The sequence below is a fragment of the Antedon mediterranea genome, chromosome 6, assembly GCF_964355755.1.
Source record: "Antedon mediterranea chromosome 6, ecAntMedi1.1, whole genome shotgun sequence".
NCBI lineage: Eukaryota > Metazoa > Echinodermata > Crinoidea > Comatulida > Antedonidae > Antedon > Antedon mediterranea.
Window position 1 is genome coordinate 323,873 of NC_092675.1, and position 21,346 is coordinate 345,218.

At 41.0% G+C, this 21,346-nt stretch overlaps 1 long non-coding RNA gene across 1 annotated transcript; it reads right to left on the reverse strand.

Annotated features, from left to right (window-relative positions):
• Positions 1-107: 107 nt before the first annotated feature.
• Positions 108-2,616, reverse strand: LOC140052309 (uncharacterized). Its single transcript, XR_011845620.1, has 3 exons — positions 2,471-2,616; positions 1,384-1,717; positions 108-479 (listed from the first exon to the last, which is right to left on the reverse strand). It is a non-coding gene; the product is annotated as an uncharacterized lncRNA (long non-coding RNA).
• Positions 2,617-21,346: the final 18,730 nt, after the last annotated feature.

Consider the following 21,346-nt stretch of genomic DNA (forward strand, 5'->3'; position numbering starts at 1 on the left):
TACATATATGTTATGGCATTATTCCATGTGGTCCATCAGCCACCAGAATCTTATTTGTAGAGGACAAAAGCACACAGGTGAAAAGGTGTAGATCTTCATTCTGGGAACTGGACAAATATACTTCAGGGGAAGGCATAGTTCCTAACATTAACAACAGAATATTTAAACATGATACATTTTCTAAGAATTACATGAAAATGTTTTCACAACACAAATACTACGTATTACATTGTGTATTTTAACTAATAACAGTCCCACATTAAACATTACATGAAATACACAAACCTTTTAAATGGAAATATGTGATAATATTAAAAATATAGTGACAAAATTGGTTCTTACCCTTGGTATCATGTACTTGTGGTCTCTGTGAGCATCACCCTGTTTTGACGATGTTTCACTGTCCTTACGTTTACGCAATTTACACAATTTTATTCTCTTTTTTTATCATCAATACCTCCGCCTACTGTAAAATTCTCCTTCATGAGAAACAAAATACATATATATTTTTGTGTCTCAATGCTGTGTGTGATTAGGCTAATTTCACTACAACCATGTGTATGCAAATTTGGTGTAATGGTTTTGTAACCAGCCTTTCAACTAACAATATTTTCAGTTGACTAACAATAGAACAGCAACGCCAAAAACAAACAGGTGAATTTTAAAAGAAATTTTTAAAACTACTTGCATCAAAAAACATGTAAATTAAATTTAATCATGTTTTAAAATTACAAATCACAAATTATAAACTCTTGCCTATTGTACAAAAATGAAGTTTTTAGCCCCGGGACGATTCGGCACACATAAATTCATCGGCTTTGATATGCGTTTTATAAGCATAAAATAAGCTTTTTTCCCCAAACTTTATTTTCAGAGACAGACACTATGGGGTAGTACTACTAGGGCTAAAGATGCAATAAAGCAAAGATTTTCTAAACATTGTCGAAAGTCATCATTTTTTAGTCATGCGAACGATGTAAACAAGTTACGCCCTTTGTTGCACGAAACAAAGTTTTCGAAGTAATAATTGAAAATAAAATTAGTTTTTTTTTAGCAATTTATTTGATATATTATATAAACATTGTCAATATTAATAAAATATGGATTGTTAAACACCTCTAAAAATGTGATAAATGTCCACAAAAATGAATATGAATTTGGTCTAAAGTTATATGTTTCGGACCACAAAGTGATCTATCTAGCTATATATGTAGCTTTCTATCATAATTTACCATAAAACGTTTATTTAAGACAAGGAATGACTTGGTTTAATGTTTTTAAAGTATTATATATATTTATTATTTTTACAAATTGTCACAAATTATAGGAAAATGGTCTTTAGATAAGAAGTAAATAAATTCCTTAATTAAGTACAGAACTTACCAAAGACAATCCAATACATTGCTTTAACCTGCATTTCTCGCTAATCCTGTTTTGTCCGCCAAATTTCTTCGTATCCTGAATAAAGCATTCACAATAATAATTTAAACAAATTATATTTAATATTCAACTAAAAAGGTAGCCATACATTATGTGGTGTTTGTTAGGGTATTGCTGAACTATGCAAATATAAATAAAGTGGACACCTTATGACATAGATTTAATTTGCCATTAATCTAGTATACTAAAACAATCTACTAACCAAGGAGTAGTCACATTCCCCACAATCGTCTTGACGTTAGCAAGCATCACAGCATCCGTATCTACGTTTTGATTACTGAAAAGAAGGGTAAAAAAAAAACATAAACTGGCCTACTACTTACTTACGCAACCTGGCCTTCTACTTACTTACGCAACCTGGCCTGCTACTTACGCACGCAACCTGGCCTGCTACTTACTTAGGCAACCTGGCCTGCTACTTACTTAGGCAACCTGGCCTGCTACTTACTTATGCAACCTGGCCTGCCACTTACTTACGCAACCTGGCCTGCCACTTACTTACGCAACCTGGCCTGCCACTTACTCACGCAACCTGGCCTGCTACTTACGCACGCAACCTGGCCTGCTACTTACGTACGCAGCCTGGCCTGCTACTTACGCACGCAACCTGGCCTGCCACTTACGCACGCAACCTGGCCTGCCACTTACGCACGCAACCTGGCCTGCCACTTACGCACGCAACCTGGCCTGCCACTTACGCACGCAACCTGGCCTGCCACTTACGCACGCAACCTGGCCTGCCACTTACGCACGCAACCTGGCCTGCCACTTACTTACGCAACCTAGCCTGCCACTTACTTACGCAACCTGGCCTGCTACTTACGCACGCAACCTGGCCTGCTACTTACGCACGCAACCTGGCCTGCTACTTACGCACGCAACCTGGCCTGCTACTTGCATAACCTGACCTACTACTTACGTACGCAACCTGGCCTACTACTTACGTAAGCAATCTAGCCTGCTACTTACGCAACCTGGCCTACTTACGTACGCAACCTGGCCTACTACTTACGTAACCAGGCCTACTTACATATATGTTATGGCAGTAATCCATGTGGTCCATCAGTCACCAGAATCTTATTTGTAGAGGACAAAAGCACACAGGTGAAAAGGTGTAGATCTTCATTCTGGGAACTGGAAAAATATACTTCAGGGGAAGGCATAGTTCCTAACATTAACAACAGAATATTCAAACATGATACATTTTCTAAGAATTACATGAAAATGTTTTCACAACACAAATACTACGTATTACATTGTGTATTTTAACTAATAACAGTCCCACATTAAACATTACATGAAATACACAAACCTTTTAAATGGAAATATGTGATAATATTAAAAATATAGTGACAAAATTGGTTCTTACCCTTGGTATCATGTACGTGTGGTCTCTGTGAGCATCACCCTGTTCTGACGATGTTTCAATGTCCTTACGTTTACGCAATTTACACAATTTTATTCTCTTCTTTTATCATCAATACCTCCGCCTACTGTAAAATTCTCCTACATATGAATTCATGAGAAACAAAATACATATATATTTTTGTGTCTCAATGCTGTGTGTGATTAGGCTAATTTCACTACAACCATGTGTATGCAAATTTGGTGTAATGGTTTTGTAACCAGCCTTTCAACTAACAATATTTTCAGTTGACTAACAATAGAACAGCAACGCCAAAAACAAACAGGTGAATTTTAAAAGAAATTTTTAAAACTACTTGCATCAAAAAACATGTAAATTAAATTTAATCATGTTTTAAAATTACAAATCTCATATTATAAACTCTTGCCTATTGTACAAAAATGAAGTTTTTAGCCCCGGGACGATTCGGCACACATAAATTCATCGGCTTTGATATGCATTTTATAAGCATAAAATAAGCTTTTTTCCCCAAACTTTATTTTCAGAGACAGACACTATGGGGTAGTACTACTAGGGCTAAAGATGCAATAAAGCAAACATTTTCTAAACATTGTCGAAAGTCATCATTTTTTAGTCATGCGAACGATGTAAACAAGTTACGCTCTTTGTTGCACGAAACAAAGTTTTCGAAGTAATAATTGAAAATAAAATTAGGTTTTTTTTAGCAATTTATTTGATATATTATATAAACATTGTCAATATTAATAAAATATGGATTGTTAAACACCTCTAAAAATGTGATAAATGTCAACAAAAATGAATATGAATTTGGTCTAAAGTTATACGATTCGGACCACAAAGTGATCTATCTAGCTATCTATGTAGCTTTCTATCATAATTTACCATAAAACGTTTATTTAAGACAAGGAATGACTTGGTTTAATGTTTTTAAAGTATTATATATATTTATTATTTTTACAAATTGTCACAAATTATAGGAAAATGGTCTTTAGATAAGAAGTAAATAAATTCCTTAATTAAGTACAGAACTTACCAAAGACAATCCAATACATTGCTTTAACCTGCATTTCTCGCTAATCCTGTTTTGTCCGCCAAATTTCTTCGTATCCTGAGTAAAGCATTCACAATAATAATTTAAAAAAATTATATTTAATATTCAACTAAAAAGGTAGCCATACATTATGTGGTGTTTGTTAGGGTATTGCTGAACCATGCAAATATAAATAAAGTGGACACCTTATGACATAGATTTAATTTGCCTTTAATCTAGTATACTAAAACAATCTACTAACCAAGGAGAAGCCACAATCGTCTTGACGTTAGCAAGCATCACAGCATCCGTATCTACGTTTTGATTACTGAAAAGAAGGGTAAAAAAAAAACATAAACTGGCCTACTACTTACTTACGCAACCTGGCCTGCTACTTACGCACGCAACCTGGCCTGCTACTTACGCACGCAACCTGGCCTTCTACTTACGCACGCAACCTGGCCTTCTACTTACTTAGGCAACCTGGCCTTCTACTTACTTACGCAACCTGGCCTGCTACTTACGCACGCAACCTGGCCTGCTACTTACGCACGCAACCTGGCCTTCTACTTACTCACGCAACCTGCCCTGCTACTTACGCACGCAACCTGGCCTGCTACTTATGCACGCAACCTGCCCTGCTACTTACGCACGCAACCTGGCCTGCTACTTACTTACGCAACCTGGCCTGCCACTTACGCACGCAACCTGGCCTGCCACTTACGCACGCAACCTGGCCTGCCACTTACGCACGCAACCTGGCCTGCCACTTACGCACGCAACCTGGCCTGCCACTTACGCACGCAACCTGGCCTGCCACTTACGCACGCAACCTGGCCTGCTACTTACGCAACCTGGCTTGCTACTTACTTACGCAACCTGGCCTGCTACTTACGCACGCAACCTGGCCTGCTACTTACGCACGCAACCTGGCCTGCTACTTACGCACGCAACCTGGCATGCTACTTACGCACGCAACCTGGCATGCTACTTACGCACGCAACCTGGCATGCTACTTACTTACGCAACCTGGCCTGCTACTTACGCACGCAACCTGGCCTGCTACTTACGCACGCAACCTGGCCTGCCACTTACGCACGCAAACTGGCCTGCCACTTACGCACGCAACCTGGCCTGCCACTTACGCACGCAACCTGGCCTGCCACTTACGCACGCAACCTGGCCTGCCACTTACGCACGCAACCTGGCCTGCCACTTACGCACGCAACCTGGCCTGCTACTTACTTACGCAACCTGGCCTGCTACTTACGCACGCAACCTGGCCTGCTACTTATTTACGCAACCTGGCCTACTACTTACGTAAGCAATCTGGCCTGCTACTTACGCACGCAACCTGGCCTGCCACTTACTTACGCAACCTGGCCTACTACTTACATATATGTTATGGCATTAATCCATGTGGTCCATCAGCCACCAGAATCTTATTTGTAGAGGACAAAAGCACACAGGTGAAAAGGTGTAGATCTTCATTCTGGGAACTGGACAAATATACTTCAGGGGAAGGCATAGTTCCTAACATTAACAACAGAATATTTAAACATGATACATTTTCTAAGAATTACATGAAAATGTTTTCACAACACAAATACTACGTATTACATTGTGTATTTTAACTAATAACAGTCCCACATTAAACATTACATGAAATACACAAACCTTTTAAATGGAAATATGTGATAATATTAAAAATATAGTGACAAAATTGGTTCTTACCCTTGGTATCATGTACTTGTGGTCTCTGTGAGCATCACCCTGTTTTGACGATGTTTCACTGTCCTTACGTTTACGCAATTTACACAATTTTATTCTCTTCTTTTATCATCAATACCTCCGCCTACTGTAAAATTCTCCTTCATGAGAAACAAAATACATATATATTTTTGTGTCTCAATGCTGTGTGTGATTAGGCTAATTTCACTACAACCATGTGTATGCAAATTTGGTGTAATGGTTTTGTAACCACCCTTTCAACTAACAATATTTTCAGTTGACAAACAATAGAACAGCAACGCCAAAAACAAACAGGTGAATTTTAAAAGAAATTTTTAAAACTACTTGCATCAAAAAACATGTAAATTAAATTTAATCATGTTTTAAAATTACAAATCACAAATTATAAACTCTTGCCTATTGTACAAAAATGAAGTTTTTAGCCCCGGGACGATTCGGCACACATAAATTTATCGGCTTTGATATGCGTTTTATAAGCATAAAATAAGCTTTTTTCCCCAAACTTTATTTTCAGAGACACTATGGGGTAGTACTACTAGGGCTAAAGATGCAATAAAGCAAACATTTTCTAAACATTGTCGAAAGTCATCATTTTTTAGTCATGCGAACGATGTAAACAAGTTACGCCCTTTGTTGCTCGAAACAAAGTTTTCGAAGTAATAATTGAAAATAAAATTAGTTTTTTTTTAGCAATTTATTTGATATATTATATAAACATTGTCAATATTAATAAAATATGGATTGTTAAACACCTCTAAAAATGTGATAAATGTCAACAAAAATTAATATGAATTTGGTCTAAAGTTATACGTTTCGGACCACAAAGTGATCTATCTAGCTATCTACGTAGCTTTCTATCATAATTTACCATAAAACGTTTATTTAAGACAAGGAATGACTTGGTTTAATGTTTTTAAAGTATTATATATATTTATTATTTTTACAAATTGTCACAAATTATAGGAAAATGGTCTTTAGATAAGAAGTAAATAAATTCCTTAATTAAGTACAGAACATACCAAAGACAATCCAAACATTGCTTTAACCTGCATTTCTCGCTAATCCTGTTTTGTCCGCCAAATTTCTTCAAATCCTGAATAAAGCATTCACAATAATAATTTAAACAAATTATATTTAATATTCAACTAAAAAGGTAGCCATACATTATGTGGTGTTTGTTAGGGTATTGCTGAACTATGCAAATATAAATAAAGTGGACACCTTATGACATAGATTTAATTTGCCATTAATCTAGTATACTACAACAATCTACTAACCAAGGAGTAGTCACATTCCCCACAATCGTCTTGACGTTAGCAAGCATCACAGCATCCGTATCTACGTTTTGATTACTGAAAAGAAGGGTAAAAAAAAAACATAAACTGGCCTACTACTTACTTACGCAACCTGGCCTTCTACTTACTTATGCAACCTGGCCTGCTACTTACGCACGCAACCTGGCCTGCTACTTACGCACGCAACCTGGCCTGCTACTTACGCACGCAACCTGGCCTGCTACTTACTTAGGCAACCTGGCCTGCTACTTACTTAGGCAACCTGGCCTGCTACTTACTTACGCAACCTGGCCTGCCACTTACTTACGCAACCTGGCCTGCCACTTACGCACGCAACCTGGCCTGCCACTTACGCACGCAACCTGGCCTGCCACTTACGCACGCAACCTGGCCTGCCACTTACGCACGCAACCTGGCCTTCCACTTACGCACGCAACCTGGCCTGCCACTTACTTACGCAACCTGGCCTGCCACTTACGCACGCAACCTGGCCTGCCACTTACGCACGCAACCTGGCCTGCCACTTACTTACGCAACCTGGCCTGCCACTTACTTACGCAACCTGGCCTGCCACTTACGCACGCAACCTGGCCTGCCACTTACGCACGCAACCTGGCCTGCCACTTACGCACGCAACCTGGCCTGCCACTTACGCACGCAACCTGGCCTGCCACTTACGCACGCAACCTGGCCTGCCACTTACGCACGCAACATGCCCTGCCACTTACGCACGCAACCTGCCCTGCCACTTACTCACGCAACCTGGCCTGCCACTTACGCACGCAACCTGGCCTGCTACTTACGCACGCAACCTGGCTTTCCACTTACTTACGCAACCTGGCCTGCCACTTACTTACGCAACCTGGCCTGCCACTTACTTACGCAACCTGGCCTGCTAATTACTCACGCAACCTGGCCTGCTACTTACGCACGCAACCTGGCCTGCTACTTACGCACGCAACCTGGCCTGCTACTTACTCACGCAACCTGGCCTGCTACTTATGCACGCAACCTGGCCTGCTACTTACTTACGCAACCTGGCTTTCCACTTACTTACGCAACCTGGCCTGCCACTTACGCACGCAACCTGGCCTGCCACTTACGCACGCAACCTGGCCTGCCACTTACTTACGCAACCTGGCCTGCCACTTACAAACGCAACCTGGCCTGCCACTTACGCACGCAACCTGGCCTGCCACTTACGCACGCAACCTGGCCTGCCACTTACGCACGCAACCTGGCCTGCCACTTACTTACGCAACCTGGCCTGCTACTTACGCACGCAACCTGGCCTACTACTTACGCACGCAACCTGGCCTGCTACTTACGCACGCAACCTGGCCTACTACTTAAGTACGCAACCTGGCCTACTACTTACGTAAGCAATCTGGCCTGCTACTTACGCAACCTGGCCTACTTACGTACGCAACCTGGCCTACTACTTACGTAACCAGGCCTACTTACATATATGTTATGGCATTAATCCATGTGGTCCATCAGCCACCAGAATCTTATTTGTAGAGGACAAAAGCACACAGGTGAAAAGGTGTAGATCTTCATTCTGGGAACTGGAAAAATATACTTCAGGGGAAGGCATAGTTCCTAACATTAACAACAGAATATTTAAACATGATACATTTTCTAAGAATTACATGAAAATGTTTTCACAACACAAATACTACGTATTACATTGTGTATTTTAACTAATAACAGTCCCACATTAAACATTACATGAAATACACAAACCTTTTAAATGGAAATATGTGATAATATTAAAAATATAGTGACAAAATTGGTTCTTACCCTTGGTATCATGTACTTGTGGTCTCTGTGAGCATCACCCTGTTTTGACGATGTTTCACTGTCCTTACGTTTACGCAATTTACACAATTTTATTCTCTTCTTTTATCATCAATACCTCCGCCTACTGTAAAATTCTCCTTCATGAGAAACAAAATACATATATATTTTTGTGTCTCAATGCTGTGTGTGATTAGGCTAATTTCACTACAACCATGTGTATGCAAATTTGGTGTAATGGTTTTGTAACCACCCTTTCAACTAACATTATTTTCAGTTGACTAACAATAGAACAGCAACGCCAAAAACAAACAGGTGAATTTTAAAAGAAATTTTTAAAACTACTTGCATCAAAAAACATGTAAATTAAATTTAATCATGTTTTAAAATTACAAATCACAAATTATAAACTCTTGCCTATTGTACAAAAATGAAGTTTTTAGCCCCGGGACGATTCGGCACACATAAATTCATCGGCTTTGATATGCGTTTTATAAGCATAAAATAAGCTTTTTTCCCCAAACTTTATTTTCAGAGACACTATGGGGTAGTACTACTAGGGCTAAAGATGCAATAAAGCAAACATTTTCTAAACATTGTCGAAAGTCATCATTTTTTAGTCATGCGAACGATGTAAACAAGTTACGCCCTTTGTTGCACGAAACAAAGTTTTCGAAGTAATAATTGAAAATAAAATTAGTTTTTTTTTAGCAATTTATTTGATATATTATATAAACATTGTCAATATTAATAAAATATGGATTGTTAAACACCTCTAAAAATGTGATAAATGTCAACAAAAATGAATATGAATTTGGTCTAAAGTTATACGTTTCGGACCACAAAGTGATCTATCTAGCTATATATGTAGCTTTCTATCATAATTTACCATAAAACGTTTATTTAAGACAAGGAATGACTTGGTTTAATGTTTTTAAAGTATTATATATATTTATTATTTTTACAAATTGTCACAAATTATAGGAAAATGGTCTTTAAATAAGAAGAAAGGAAATTCTTTAATTAAGTACAGAACTTACCAAAGGCAATCCAATACATTGCTTTAACCTGCATTTCTCGCTAATCCTGTTTTGTCCGCCAAATTTCTTCGTATCCTGAGTAAAGCATTCACAATAATAATTTAAAAAAATTATATTTAATATTCAACTAAAAAGGTAGCCATACATTATGTGGTGTTTGTTAGGGTATTGCTGAACCATGCAAATATAAATAAAGTGGACACCTTATGACATAGATTTAATTTGCCTTTAATCTAGTATACTAAAACAATCTACTAACCAAGGAGAAGCCACAATCGTCTTGACGTTAGCAAGCATCACAGCATCCGTATGTACGTTTTGATTACTGAAAAGAAGGGTAAAAAAAAACATAAACTGGCTTACTACTTACTTACGCAACCTGGCCTGCTACTTACGCACGCAACCTGGCCTGCTACTTACGCACGCAACCTGGCCTGCTACTTACGCACGCAACCTGGCCTTCTACTTACGCACGCAACCTGGCCTTCTACTTACTTAGGCAACCTGGCCTGCTACTTACTTACGCAACCTGGCCTGCCACTTACTTACGCAACCTGGCCTGCCACTTACGCACGCAACCTGGCCTGCTACTTACGCACGCAACCTGGCCTGCCACTTACGCACGCAACATGGCCTGCCACTTACGCACGCAACCTGGCCTTCTACTTACTTACGCAACCTGGCCTGCTACTTACTTACGCAACCTGGCCTGCTACTTACGCACGCAACCTGGCCTGCTACTTACTCACGCAACCTGGCCTGCTACTTACGCACGCAACCTGGCCTGCTACTTACGCACGCAACCTGGCCTGCTACTTACGCACGCAACCTGGCCTGCTACTTACTTACGCAACCTGGCCTTCCACTTACGCACGCAACCTGGCCTGCTACTTACGCACGCAACCTGGCCTGCCACTTACGCACGCAACCTGGCCTGCCACTTACGCACGCAACCTGGCCTGCCACTTACGCACGCAACCTGGCCTGCCACTTACGCAACCTGGCCTGGTACTTACTTACGCAACCTGGCCTGCTACTTACGCACGCAACCTTGCATGCTACTTACGCACGCAACCTGGCATGCTACTTACGCACGCAACCTGGCATGCTACTTACGCACGCAACCTGGCCTGCTACTTACGCACGCAACCTGGCCTGCTACTTACGCACGCAACCTGGCCTGCTACTTACGCACGCAACCTGGCCTGCTACTTACGCACGCAACTTGGCCTGCTACTTACGCACGCAACCTGGCCTGCCACTTACGCACGCAACCTGGCCTGCCACTTACGCACGCAACCTGGCCTGCCACTTACGCACGCAACCTGGCCTGCCACTTACGCACGCAACCTGGCCTGCCACTTACGCACGCAACCTGGCCTGCTACTTACGCACGCAACCTGGCCTGCTACTTACGTACGCAACCTGGTCTGCTACTTACGCACGCAACCTGGCCTGCCACTTACGCACGCAACCTGGCCTGCCACTTACTTACGCAACCTGGCCTGCGACTTACGCACGCAACCTGGCCTGCCACTTACGCACGCAACCTGGCCTGCCACTTACGCACGCAACCTGGCCTGCCACTTACTTACGCAACCTAGCCTGCCACTTACGCACGCAACCTGGCCTGCTACTTACGCACGCAACCTGGCCTGCTACTTACGCACGCAACCTGACCTGCTACTTGCATAACCTGACCTACTACTTACGTACGCAACCTGGCCTACTACTTACGTAAGCAATCTGGCCTGCTACTTACGCAACCTGGCCTACTTACGTACGCAACCTGGCCTACTACTTACGTAACCAGGCCTACTTACATATATGTTATGGTAGTAATCCATGTGGTCCATCAGTCACCAGAATCTTATTTGTAGAGGACAAAAGCACACAGGTGAAAAGGTGTAGATCTTCATTCTGGGAACTGGAAAAATATACTTCAGGGGAAGGCATAGTTCCTAACATTAACAACAGAATATTCAAACATGATACATTTTCTAAGAATTACATGAAAATGTTTTCACAACACAAATACTACGTATTACATTTTGTATTTTAACAGTCCCACATTAAACATTACATGAAATACACAAACCTTTTAAATGGAAATATGTGATAATATTAAAAATATAGTGACAAAATTGGTTCTTACCCTTGGTATCATGTACGTGTGGTCTCTGTGAGCATCACCCTGTTCTGACGATGTTTCAATGTCCTTACGTTTACGCAATTTACACAATTTTATTCTCTTCTTTTATCATCAATACCTCCGCCTACTGTAAAATTCTCCTACATATGAATTCATGAGAAACAAAATACATATATATTTTTGTGTCTCAATGCTGTGTGTGATTAGGCTAATTTCACTACAACCATGTGTATGCAAATTTGGTGTAATGGTTTTGTAACCAGCCTTTCAACTAACAATATTTTCAGTTGACTAACAATAGAACAGCAACGCCAAAAACAAACAGGTGAATTTTAAAAGAAATTTTTAAAACTACTTGCATCAAAAAACATGTAAATTAAATTTAGTCATGTTTTAAAATTACAAATCTCATATTATAAACTCTTGCCTATTGTACAAAAATGAAGTTTTTAGCCCCGGAACGATTCGGCACACATAAATTCATCGGCTTTGATATGCGTTTTATAAGCATAAAATAAGCTTTTTTCCCCAAACTTTATTTTCAGAGACACTATGGGGTAGTACTACTAGGGCTAAAGATGCAATAAAGCAAACATTTTCTAAACATTGTCGAAAGTCATGATTTTTTAGTCATGCGAACGATGTAAACAAGTTACGCCCTTTGTTGCACGAAACAAAGTTTTCGAAGTAATAATTGAAAATAAAATTAGGTTTTTTTTACCAATTTATTTGATATATTATATAAACATTGTCAATATTAATAAAATATGGATTGTTAAACACCTCTAAAAATGTAATAAATGTCAACAAAAATGAATATGATTTTGGTCTAAAGTTATACGTTTCGGACCACAAAGTGATCTATCTAGCTATCTACGTAGCTTTCTATCATAATTTACCATAAAACGTTTATTTAAGACAAGGAATGACTTGGTTTAATGTTTTTAAAGTATTATATATATTTATTATTTTTACAAATTGTCACAAATTATAGGAAAATGGTCTTTAAATAAGAAGAAAGGAAATTCTTTAATTAAGTACAGAACTAGTACATCTTTCGAGACGAGTAGGGGGTTACCCCGGTGTATTAGTACATCACAGCCACTGATCACCAACTGGGCCCTCTGGGAGACCAGTCATTGACTGAAGAGGTTACCCAGTATAAATATATATTTCAATCAATCAACTTACCAAAGGCAATCCAATACATTGCTTTAACCTGCATTTCTCGCTAATCCTGTTTTGTCCGCCAAATTTCTTCGTATCCCGAGTAAAGCATTCACAATAATAATTAAAAAAAATTATATTTAATATTCAACTAAAAAGGTAGCCATACATTATGTGGTGTTTGTTAGGGTATTGCTGAACCATGCAAATATAAATAAAGTGGACACCTTATGACATAGATTTAATTTGCCTTTAATCTAGTATACTAAAACAATCTACTAACCAAGGAGAAGCCACAATCGTCTTGACGTTAGCAAGCATCACAGCATCCGTATCTACGTTTTGATTACTGAAAAGAAGGGTAAAAAAAAAACCTAAACTGGCCTACTACTTACTTACGCAACCTGGCCTGCTACTTACGCACGCAACCTGGCCTGCTACTTACGCACGCAACCTGGCCTGCTACTTACGCACGCAACCTGGCCTTCTACTTACGCACGCAACCTGGCCTTCTACTTACTTAGGCAACCTGGCCTTCTACTTACTTACGCAACCTGGCCTGCTACTTACGCACGCAACCTGGCCTGCTACTTACTCACGCAACCTGGCCTGCTACTTACGCACGCAACCTGGCCTGCTACTTACGCACGCAACCTGCCCTGCTACTTACGCACGCAACCTGGCCTGCTACTTACTTACGCAACCTGGCCTTCCACTTACGCACGCAACCTGGCCTGCCACTTACGCACGCAACCTGGCCTGCCACTTACGCACGCAACCTGGCTTGCCAGTTACGCACGCAACCTGGCCTGCCACTTACGCACGCAACCTGGCCTGCCACTTACGCAACCTGGCCTGGTACTTACTTACGCAACCTGGCCTGCTACTTACTTACGCAACCTGGCCTGCTACTTACGCACGCAACCTGGCATGCTACTTACGCACGCAACCTGGCCTGCTACTTACGCACGCAACCTGGCCTGCCACTTACGCACGCAACCTGGCCTGCCACTTACGCACGCAACCTGGCTTGCTACTTACGCACGCAACCTGGCTTGCTACTTACGCACGCAACCTGGCCTGCCACTTACGCACGCAACCTGGCCTGCCACTTACGCACGCAACCTGGCCTGCCACTTACGCACGCAACCTGGCCTGCTACTTACGCACGCAACCTGGCCTGCTACTTACGTACGCAACCTGGCCTGCCACTTACGCACGCAACCTGGCCTGCCACTTACGCACGCAACCTGGCCTGCCACTTACTTACGCAACCTGGCCTGCCACTTACGCACGCAACCTGGCCTGCCACTTACGCACGCAACCTGGCCTGCCACTTACGCACGCAACCTGGCCTGCCACTTACTTACGCAACCTAGCCTGCCACTTACTTACGCAACCTGGCCTGCCACTTACGCACGCAACCTGGCCTGCTACTTACGCACGCAACCTGGCCTGCTACTTGCATAACCTGACCTACTACTTACGTAAGCAATCTGGCCTGCTACTTACGCAACCTGGCCTACTTACGTACGCAACCTGGCCTACTACTTACGTAACCAGGCCTACTTACATATATGTTATGGTAGTAATCCATGTGGTCCATCAGTCACCAGAATCTTATTTGTAGAGGACAAAAGCACACAGGTGAAAAGGTGTAGATCTTCATTCTGGGAACTGGAAAAATATACTTCAGGGGAAGGCATAGTTCCTAACATTAACAACAGAATATTCAAACATGATACATTTTCTAAGAATTACATGAAAATGTTTTCACAACACAAATACTACGTATTACATTGTGTATTTTAACAGTCCCACATTAAACATTACATGAAATACACAAACCTTTTAAATGGAAATATGTGATAATATTAAAAATATAGTGACAAAATTGGTTCTTACCCTTGGTATCATGTACGTGTGGTCTCTGTGAGCATCACCCTGTTCTGACGATGTTTCAATGTCCTTACGTTTACGCAATTTACACAATTTTATTCTCTTCTTTTATCATCAATACCTCCGCCTACTGTAAAATTCTCCTACATATGAATTCATGAGAAACAAAATACATATATATTTTTGTGTCTCAATGCTGTGTGTGATTAGGCTAATTTCACTACAACCATGTGTATGCAAATTTGGTGTAATGGTTTTGTAACCAGCCTTTCAACTAACAATATTTTCAGTTGACTAACAATAGAACAGCAACGCCAAAAACAAACAGGTGAATTTTAAAAGAAATTTTTAAAACTACTTGCATCAAAAAACATGTAAATTAAATTTAATCATGTTTTAAAATTACAAATCTCATATTATAAACTCTTGCCTATTGTACAAAAATGAAGTTTTTAGCCCCGGGACGATTCGGCACACATAAATTCATCGGCTTTGATATGCGTTTTATAAGCATAAAATAAGCTTTTTTCCCCAAACTTTATTTTCAGAGACACTATGGGGTAGTACTACTAGGGCTAAAGATGCAATAAAGCAAACATTTTCTAAACATTGTCGAAAGTCATGATTTTTTAGTCATGCGAACGATGTAAACAAGTTACGCCCTTTGTTGCACGAAACAAAGTTTTCGAAGTAATAATTGAAAATAAAATTAGGTTTTTTTTACCAATTTATTTGATATATTATATAAACATTGTCAATATTAATAAAATATGGATTGTTAAACACCTCTAAAAATGTAATAAATGTCAACAAAAATGAATATGAATTTGGTCTAAAGTTATACGTTTCGGACCACAAAGTGATCTATCTAGCTATCTACGTAGCTTTCTATCATAATTTACCATAAAACGTTTATTTAAGACAAGGAATGACTTGGTTTAATGTTTTTAAAGTATTATATATATTTATTATTTTTACAAATTGTCACAAATTATAGGAAAATGGTCTTTAAATAAGAAGAAAGGAAATTCTTTAATTAAGTACAGAACTAGTACATCTTTCGAGACGAGTAGGGGGTTACCCCGGTGTATTAGTACATCACAGCCACTGATCACCAACTGGGCCCTCTGGGAGACCAGTCATTGACTGAAGAGGTTACCCAGTATAAATATATATTTCAATCAATCAACTTACCAAAGGCAATCCAATACATTGCTTTAACCTGCATTTCTCGCTAATCCTGTTTTGTCCGCCAAATTTCTTCGTATCCCGAGTAAAGCATTCACAATAATAATTAAAAAAAATTATATTTAATATTCAACTAAAAAGGTAGCCATACATTATGTGGTGTTTGTTAGGGTATTGCTGAACCATGCAAATATAAATAAAGTGGACACCTTATGACATAGATTTAATTTGCCTTTAATCTAGTATACTAAAACAATCTACTAACCAAGGAGAAGCCACAATCGTCTTGACGTTAGCAAGCATCACAGCATCCGTAGCTACGTTTTGATTACTGAAAAGAAGGGTAAAAAAAAAACATAAACTGGCCTACTACTTACTTACGCAACCTGGCCTGCTACTTACGCACGCAACCTGGCCTGCTACTTACGCACGCAACCTGGCCTGCTACTTACGCACGCAACCTGGCCTGCTACTTACGCACGCAACCTGGCCTTCTACTTACGCACGCAACCTGGCCTTCTACTTACGCACGCAACCTGGCCTTCTACTTACGCACGCAACCTGGCCTTCTACTTACTCACGCAACCTGGCCTGCTACTTACGCAAGCAACCTGGCCGGCTACTTACGCACGCAACCTGCCCTGCTACTTACGCACGCAACCTGGCCTGCTACTTACTTACGCAACCTGGCCTTCCACTTACGCACGCAACCTGGCCTGCCACTTACGCACGCAACCTGGCCTGCCACTTACGCACGCAACCTGGCCTGCCAGTTACGCACGCAACCTGGCCTGCCACTTACGCACGCAACCTGGCCTGCCACTTACGCAACCTGGACTGGTACTTACTTACGCAACCTGGCCTGCTACTTACTTATGCAACCTGGCCTGCTACTTACGCACGCAACCTGGCATGCTACTTACGCACGCAACCTGGCATGCTACTTACGCACGCAACCTGGCCTGCTACTTACGCACGCAACCTGGCCTGCCACTTACGCACGCAACCTGGCCTGCTACTTACGCACGCAACCTGGCTTGCTACTTACGCACGCAAACTGGCCTGCCACTTACGCACGCAACCTGGCCTGCCACTTACGCACGCAACCTGGCCTGCCACTTACGCACGCAACCTGGCCTGCTACTTACGCACGCAACCTGGCCTGCTACTTATTTACGCAACCTGGCCTGCTACTTACGTAAGCAATCTGACCTGCTACTTACGCACGCAACCTGGCCTGCCACTTACTTACGCAACCTGGCCTGCCACTTACGCACGCAACCTGGCCTGCCACTTACGCACGCAACCTGGCCTGCCACTTACGCACGCAACCTGGCCTGCCACTTACTTACGCAACCTGGCCTGCCACTTACTTACGCAACCTGGCCTGCTACTTACGCACGCAACCTGGCCTGCTACTTACGCACGCAACCTGGCCTGCTACTTGCATAACCTGACCTACTACTTAAGTACGCAACCTGGCCTACTACTTACGTAAGCAATCTGGCCTGCTACTTACGCAACCTGGCCTACTTACGTACGCAACCTGGCCTACTACTTACGTAACCAGGCCTACTTACATATATGTTATGGCATTAATCCATGTGGTCCATCAGCCACCAGAATCTTACTTGTAGAGGACAAAAGCACACAGGTGAAAAGGTGTAGATCTTCATTCTGCGAACTGGACAAATATACTTCAGGGGAAGGCATAGTTCCTAACATTAACAACAGAATATTTAAACATGATACATTTTCTAAGAATTACATGAAAATGTTTTCACAACACAAATACTACGTATTACATTGTGTATTTTAACTAATAACAGTCCCACATTAAACATTACATGAAATACACAAACCTTTTAAATGGAAATATGTGATAATATTAAAAATATAGTGACAAAATTGGTTCTTACCCTTGGTATCATGTACTTGTGGTCTCTGTGAGCATCACCCTGTTTTGACGATGTTTCACTGTCCTTACGTTTACGCAATTTACACAATTTTATTCTCTTCTTTTATCATCAATACCTCCGCCTACTGTAAAATTCTCCTTCATGAGAAACAAAATACATATATATTTTTGTGTCTCAATGCTGTGTGTGATTAGGCTAATTTCACTACAACCATGTGTATGCAAATTTGGTGTAATGGTTTTGTAACCACCCTTTCAACTAACAATATTTTCAGTTGACTAACAATAGAACAGCAACGCCAAAAACAAACAGGTGAATTTTAAAAGAAATTTTTAAAACTACTTGCATCAAAAAACATGTAAATTAAATTTAATCATGTTTTAAAATTACAAATCACAAATTATAAACTCTTGCCTATTGTACAAAAATGAAGTTTTTAGCCCCGGGACGATTCGGCACACATAAATTCATCGGCTTTGATATGCGTTTTATAAGCATAAAATAAGCTTTTTTCCCCAAACTTTATTTTCAGAGACACTATGGGGTAGTACTACTAGGGCTAAAGATGCAATAAAGCAAACATTTTCTAAACATTGTCGAAAGTCATGATTTTTTAGTCATGCGAACGATGTAAACAAGTTACGCCCTTTGTTGCACGAAACAAAGTTTTCGAAGTAATAATTGAAAATAAAATTAGGTTTTTTTTACCAATTTATTTGATATATTATATAAACATTGTCAATATTAATAAAATATGGATTGTTAAACACCTCTAAAAATGTAATAAATGTCAACAAAAATGAATATGAATTTGGTCTAAAGTTATACGTTTCGGACCACAAAGTGATCTATCTAGCTATCTACGTAGCTTTCTATCATAATTTACCATAAAACGTTTATTTAAGACAAGGAATGACTTGGTTTAATGTTTTTAAAGTATTATATATATTTATTATTTTTACAAATTGTCACAAATTATAGGAAAATGGTCTTTAGATAAGAAGTAAATAAATTCCTTAATTAAGTACAGAACTTACCAAAGACAATCCAATACATTGCTTTAACCTGCATTTCTCGCTAATCCTGTTTTGTCCGCCAAATTTCTTCGTATCCTGAATAAAGCATTAACAATAATAATTTAAACAAATTATATTTAATATTCAACTAAAAAGGTAGCCATACATTATGTGGTGTTTGTTAGGGTATTGCTGAACTATGCAAATATAAATAAAGTGGACACCTTATGACATAGATTTAATTTGCCATTAATCTAGTATACTAAAACAATCTACTAACCAAGGAGTAGTCACATTCCCCACAATCGTCTTGACGTTAGCAAGCATCACAGCATCCGTATCTACGTTTTGATTACTGAAAAGAAGGGTAAAAAAAAAACATAAACTGGCCTACTACTTACTTACGCAACCTGGCCTTCTACTTACTTACGCAACCTGGCCTGCTACTTACGCACGCAACCTGGCCTGCTACTTACGCACGCAACCTGGCCTGCTACTTACGCACGCAACCTGGCCTGCTACTTACGCACGCAACCTGGCCTGCTACTTACTTAGGCAACCTGGCCTGCTACTTACTTACGCAACCTGGCCTGCCACTTACTTACGCAACCTGGCCTGCCACTTACTTACGCAACCTGGCCTGCCACTTACTTACGCAACCTGGCCTGCCACTTACTTACGCAACCTGGCCTGCCACTTACTTACGCAACCTGGCCTGCCACTTACGCACGCAACCTGGCCTGCCACTTACGCACGCAACCTGGCCTGCCACTTACGCACGCAACCTGGCCTGCCACTTACGCACGCAACCTGGCCTGCCACTTACGCACGCAACCTGGCCTGCCACTTACGCACGCAACCTGGCCTGCCACTTACTTACGCAACCTGGCCTGCCACTTACTTACGCAACCTGGCCTGCCACTTACGCACGCAACCTGGCCTGCCACTTACGCACGCAACCTGCCCTGCCACTTACGCACGGACCTGCCCTGCCACTTGCGCACGCAACCTGCCCTGCCACTTACTCACGCAACCTGGCCTGCCACTTACGCACGCAACCTGGCCTGCCACTTACTTACGCAACCTGGCCTGCTACTTACTCACGCAACCTGGCCTGCTACTTACGCACGCAACCTGGCCTGCTACTTACTCACGCAACCTGGCCTGCTACTTACGCACGCAACCTGGCCTGCTACTTACGCACGCAACCTGGCTTTCCACTTACTTACGCAACCTGGCCTGCCACTTACGCACGCAACCTGGCCTGCCACTTACGCACGCAACCTGGCCTGCCACTTACGCACGCAACCTGGCCTGCCACTTACTTACGCAACCTGGCCTGCCACTTACTTACGCAACCTGGCCTGCTACTTACGCACGCAACCTGGCCTGCTACTTACGCACGCAACCTGGCCTGCTACTTGCATAACCTGACCTACTACTTAAGTACGCAACCTGGCCTACTACTTACGTAAGCAATCTGGCCTGCTACTTACGCAACCTGGCCTACTTACGTACGCAACCTGGCCTACTACTTACGTAACCAGGCCTACTTACATATATGTTATGTTATGGCATTAATCCATGTGGTCCATCAGCCACCAGAATCTTATTTGTAGAGGACAAAAGCACACAGGTGAAAAGGTGTAGATCTTCATTCTGGGAACTGGACAAATATACTTCAGGGGAAGGCATAGTTCCTAACATTAACAACAGAATATTTAAACATGATACATTTTCTAAGAATTACATGAAAATGTTTTCACAACACAAATACTACGTATTACATTGTGTATTTTAACTAATAACAGTCCCACATTAAACATTACATGAAATACACAAACCTTTTAAATGGAAATATGTGATAATATTAAAAATATAGTGACAAAATTGGTTCTTACCCTTGGTATCATGTACTTGTGGTCTCTGTGAGCATCACCCTGTTTTGACGATGTTTCACTGTCCTTACGTTTACGCAATTTACACAATTTTATTCTCTTCTTTTATCATCAATACCTCCGCCTACTGTAAAATTCTCCTTCATGAGAAACAAAATACATATATATTTTTGTGTCTCAATGCTGTGTGTGATTAGGCTAATTTCACTACAACCATGTGTATGCAAATTTGGTGTAATGGTTTTGTAACCACCCTTTCAACTAACAATATTTTCAGTTGACTAACAATAGAACAGCAACGCCAAAAACAAACAGGTGAATTTTAAAAGAAATTTTTAAAACTACTTGCATCAAAAAACATGT